Here is a 6,000-nt window from a genome sequence, read left to right on the forward strand (position 1 = left end):
GAAAAGAAGGATAAAGAGGGGAGGAGCGACAAACGTCGGTCTGGCTGGAGAAACGATCATCGGATCGACTGGAGGAGCCGGGGAGCTGATCGAGGATCAAAGATGGCCGCCGGACTCAGGGAGGTGTGTGCGCATGCACACACGCACACACACACACACACACACACACACACACACACACACCAAAAATAAAGTCTCAACCCTCAAAAAGGTCTGTCTGTCCATCCATCCATCCATCCATCCACGTATTCATCCATCTGTCCATCCATCCATCCAGCCATCCATTCATCCATCCGTCCACCCATCTATCCATCTATCCTCCATCAATCCATACATCCATCCATCCATCCATCCATAGATCCATCCATCCATCTGTTCATCTATCATCCATCCATCCATCCATCCATCCACCTATCCATCCGTCTGTCTGTCCGCCCATCTGTCCATCCATTCATCCGTCCATCCACCGATTCATCCATCCATCCTGCCATCCATGCATCCCTCCACCCGTCTGTCCATCCACCCATCCACCACCCATCCACCACCCATCCATCCAGCCATGCATCCATCCATCCATCCGTCTATCTGTCCGTCCATCCATCCATCCATCCATCCATCCATCCATCCATCCATCATCCATCCATCCATCCACCCATCTGTTCATCTATCATCCATCCATCCATCCATCCATCCATCCATCCATCCATCCACCCATCTGTTCATCTATCATCCATCCATCCATCCATCCATCCATCCACCCATCTGTTCATCTATCATCCATCCATCCATCCATCCATCCATCCATCCATCCTTCCGTCCATCCTTCCACAGCTCCTTTAAAATCTGCCTCTGGAGCAGATTAACCTTTGTTTGATGGAGGAAAGTAAGAAAACGAAGATAAAACATCGTTTGATGTTTTTCTTCTTCTGCGGCCTCGTTAACATTTTCCATTATAAATAAAAACTCCCAAAAATAGCGGGGCTGACCTCCGGCGCCGGCAGATGAAACCCGGGAGGTCTGAGTGTGTGGAGGAGCTCCCGCAGAGCTCAAACCCTCCAAACACTCCTTTTTAGATTAACGGCTCTATTTTAATCTGATCCACGGCGACAGAGCAGCGTCAGTGCACAGGTCAGTGTTTACCTTTCAAAATAAAAGCAGCGCTGCTCAGCACTGCTCCAGCAGTTTCATCATCCGATTCGTGAAATGTGATAAAATAACATCCCGTCAGACACGAAGCTCAACACACACTCGGCCCAGTTTGTGGGGATTCGATCAGGGGTGTCAAACATGAGGCTCGTGGACCAAAACCAGCCTGCAAGAGGCTCCAATTGGACCAAACACCCCGAAACATGGTAAAAATGACAAAAATAACATTATTTTACGCATATTTCTTTAGAGTAGAGACACAACTCAACACTGAGCTGGATTAATGGTGATGCTGCTGTGAAAGCTAGCGAACTAGCATTAGCCTCAGAGTCATGCTGTCAGGGGGAGCTAGGACAAACACCCACAATGCAACAGCCACTGGAGAAGTTTTCTGGACATTTCAATGTATTCTGCACCACAAGGTTTCATTAAAACTTTCTTTACGCTGAAATTGGGGTCATTTTCCACCGTCTTTCTTTGGTTTTTGTGAAAATCTCAACATTTCCATCACGTACCAACTGAAAGCACAACAAACACAAACTTGACATTTTAAATTGAAAGGTTACCACGGCTCTGTCCAGCCGGCCCGGGACTCTCAGGGTGGATTCGAGCAGTTTGTGACCCCTGACCTGAAGTGACTGTGACGCCTCTGGATCGGTTGATCTGAGAGGAGGCGGAGCTTCGGTCTTCTTGCCTTCCCTGACTGAAGGTTTTCTTAATTTAAAACCACTAACAGTCTGTAAACGCAGCGCCGTCTGCGAGGACGCTTTACTGGCGTGAGCACGTTCTGGCCCTCAGACCGGAGTTTGGATGCTAATTCGTCTTCTGCCAGTCTGAAATAAATGAAAGTCAACATCAGCGGGAGGCGATAACGGTCCGTCTGTCGGCAATTCACCGTCGATAATGACGACAATAAACTTTATTTATGGAGCTTTATTTCAGAGCAAAACAAAAAGCAGCAAAGAGCTGCCGGAGAAAAGATTTAATGAAAGCATGACTGGAAGACGAGCAGAAAAGAGACTGATAGAGGTGAGTTCAGAAAACTGGAAATACAAACATCTGGATGATCGTCACCGTTCTTCACGTCAGATCAGTCAAATTTATATGACTGTAATCTGAAAAGTCATCATCAGTCAAAGAAAGACAGGAAAACGGCTTCAAATGGAATGTTTCCAAAAATGCTGAATGTATTTTCAGTCATGCAAAGTTTGATGTTCCAGTAAATCAGGGGAAGTATAACAACAGTCCAGGAGGACCAGGATCAGGAGAATATGGACTGCGACAAGGAGACCCAGGAGGACCAGGGCCACGACCTGGAGACTCTGGACCATGGAAATCATGGAAAATCAGGACCAGGAGACTCTAGTGTCGCAGTGTGACGAGTCAAAGGTCAGAGAGTGCTTCCTGTCTGAGCTCCAGACCCGGACCCCGCTCTGCCCCCTGTTTGTAGCCCCTCAGGACTCAGAGGAAGTTTCTCTCAGGTCCTGAAAGGACGGCGATGCTGGTGCAAGTGAGCCGCTCCGTCTGCCGCCATCTTTACTTCTTCCTGAACGCGGCGGTCTGATGTGATCATTAGCGGGCTCCAGGAGGAATCGGGCGGCGCTGGCGTCACAGCCTCTGATAACCCGGCTCTTTACACCCCCGACGCACAACAATATGGTGACGAGGGTCTGTGGCGGGGGCGGCGGCCGCCCGGTGTGTGGTGCATTCTGGGTGGCCGCGACATAATAGAGAACCCGGGGAGATGACGCTGTGCTCCAGGGCTCTGAGGCAGAGGACTCGCACTCTCCTGGTTTCATCTCTACAGGCGTCTGCAGACACAATGGAGAACGGTTCTCCACACGGAGAACAATCCAATGAAGCCAGAGACGCTTTAGATACGCTTCACTGGAGCTCCGCAACAACAACCAGGAATAAATATATATGTAACGGTGTCCACAGAGGACTCAATGCAGCCCAGATTAAATTCAAATAAATTCAATTTTATATCTTTAAAAAAAAAAAAAATAAAATAAAAAAAAATATATATATACATATATATATATATATATATATATATATATACACACACACACACATACATATATATATATGTACACACACACACATATATATATATGTATCCTGTAAAAAAAAATATATAGACAGATATAGATATATAGATATATATGGTATATGGTAAACACGTGTAATAAAGCAAATTAAAACATAAAATCACATCATCTTCACGATGTTATTGGACCTTTTGCCTTTTTAAATCTGTTAAAAGCAGAATACATATATATATATATATATATATATATATATATATATATATATATATATATATATATATATATATATATATATATATATGTGTGTGTATATATATATATATATATACATATATATATATATATACACACACATACATACACACACACACACACACACACATATATATGTGTGTATGTGTGTGTGTGTGTGTGTGTGTATGTGTGTATATGTTATTTTTTTAAGACTGTCAAATGAATGGCCAATGTGAATTTTATAAAATCTCTCTGGAATCCAACAAAAATGACAGGTTGTAATAAAATGGACTAAAAGCCACTGAATTATTTACTTGAAAAATGTAAGTTGAATGAAAAAAATCAGAATAGACAAAGTAAATAGGATTATGAGGAGACCATGTAGTTAGTGAATAATTCAAGAAATATATGAATAATAGAAAATCATCTGGATTAAATGAGGTGTGTGGTGAATAAACTGCAATGGTTTTTAAAAATTAATACAGAAATAGAGGTGGAGTAAATAAATTGGATTTAATTAAAATAATACATAAGAACTCGAAGAATTCTACAAAATCCCCCAAACATGAGGTCCACAGACCACATGTTTGACACCCCTGCTTTAGATGTGATTGTTTCCATTGACAAATGAATTCAAATTAAAAAAAAAAACAGTTTTGAGCTCTAGAAAGTTCAATATAAGACTACCAAATTAAAAGAAAAAAAAATGAACAGATTTAGTTTTTTTTTTTTTAGACAAAAAAACCTTTTGACACAAAAACTCAGGCATAAGAACGAAGGAGAAAAACTTATAGGCAACAAAATATAATATATTATACCATTTGAAACGTTTTCTTTTTTGAAACGTGGTGTTGACTTTTTGGAATTGTTGAAGTTAAAGAGACTAAAATAGAATGAAATCAACGCTTCATTAATCAACTCTTTCATTATCAGTCTGCTCTCTTTCTGATCCACCTTTCTTTTTCTTTTCCTCCAGCAGCCAGGGTGCATGGAGGGGGGCGGGGCCAAGAAATACACGGCTCTGATTGGTCTGCTTCCCTGTGGCCTTGTTTATCAGCCTTTGTGGGACTCAAAGCTGAATGAATGGATGAATGGATGATTGGGGGCCAAACACATTTCAGCTGTTTTTAGGCTTAAATGTGAATTAAAGGCAGCTGTCATGTCATTTCATTTGTCATATCAAGATATAATTGGGTTAATTTATCATTCTGCTTTTAACTGAAATGAAAGTTTGCCGTTCGAATGACAGACCACGATACTGTCAGCAAAGGAGAACAAGGTGGAATAAATATTTACGAGTAAATATTTTGTATACATTTAAAGTTTGACTAGAGGAGACTCCAGATGTTTTCTTTTAGTGGATCATTGAAATAAATATAGGATCTTCTCCTGTTTGGTAATAATACAGACTGACTCTGTGTGTGTGTGTGTGTGTGTGTGTGTGTGTGTGTGTGTGTGTGTGTGTGTGTGTGTGTGAGACTGAGCATAACTGTTGATTTATTCTGTAGTTTTGTCGTTTTACTCTTCTATAAACTCTCCTGTCAGTGTGTGTCGTACATTTTAATGAAGGGCAAATTTATCTTCTTATGCTTCAGAAAACACTTGACTTTGCAAAAAAAACAGTTCAGTTAAAGGTCGTAAGGTCGTCACTGTAAAAATCTTATCTTCCTCTGGAGGAACATTCCAATGAGAGCCGATTTCTCCTGAGCAAGCAGCTCCAGAAGTTCCGTTCCAGCTGTGAGGCGAAGCTCGCTGGATCGTTCAGGAGAAACCGAAAGTGTGGATTATCTCGTCCAGTGGAGAGCGTGCACGTGCACAGACACTGGTGCGTCTTCACGTGCACGCCGCTCATGAAAACTGAAGACGGGCTGACTGAGCGAGCTTCCGCTGTGTCCCAAGTTTTAAGCTTCAACTGTAACTTTTCAACTGCTTCAGTCTTAAAACCTCGTTTCAGGAACCCCCCAGCGGCTATCATGCTAACAGTTAGCCTCGCTTACTGAAATTAAAAATGTATTGACGGCTTTTTGTATTTTATTCATTTTAGCTTCTAGTATTTTTGTTTGAATGTGTTTGAATAGTTGATATGTTGCCTCTTTGCTCATAATCTTTTATATTCCATTGATTTTTTTTTTGTTTAAATCCAGCTGAAATAACTGAGGTTTGGGACGGAGTCTGTGGCGGCGCTCAGTGATTTATCGGTGGACCTTCTCAAACTACTCTGGAGAAATTAAGAATACGTCCTGACATTTAAACGTGTGCTTCAATCTGAAAATCTGAGACGAATTGAGTCACATTTGAGGAAATGTCACCGGCTTTAAAAGGAGAGGGACGTTCTCGAGCGCGCCGCTTTCACCCGTTTCCTCCGCTCCTTTCTTCTCCTTATTCTCGCGAACTTTTCGACTCCGGAGCAGAAAAAGAGGTGAAATCCCAAGCGACCTGATTGAAATTCCCGTGCTGCGTTCGAAGTCCCGGCTCTGTAATTATCCTGATGGCGCTCTTAAAAGCGTGGGGCTGTCAGACGCCTGCGTGCGGGACGGTGTGGGGGAACGGCGCTCGCTCGGACCGA

The sequence above is a fragment of the Salarias fasciatus genome, chromosome 18 (assembly GCF_902148845.1).
Source record: "Salarias fasciatus chromosome 18, fSalaFa1.1, whole genome shotgun sequence".
NCBI classification, from domain to species: domain Eukaryota; kingdom Metazoa; phylum Chordata; class Actinopteri; order Blenniiformes; family Blenniidae; genus Salarias; species Salarias fasciatus.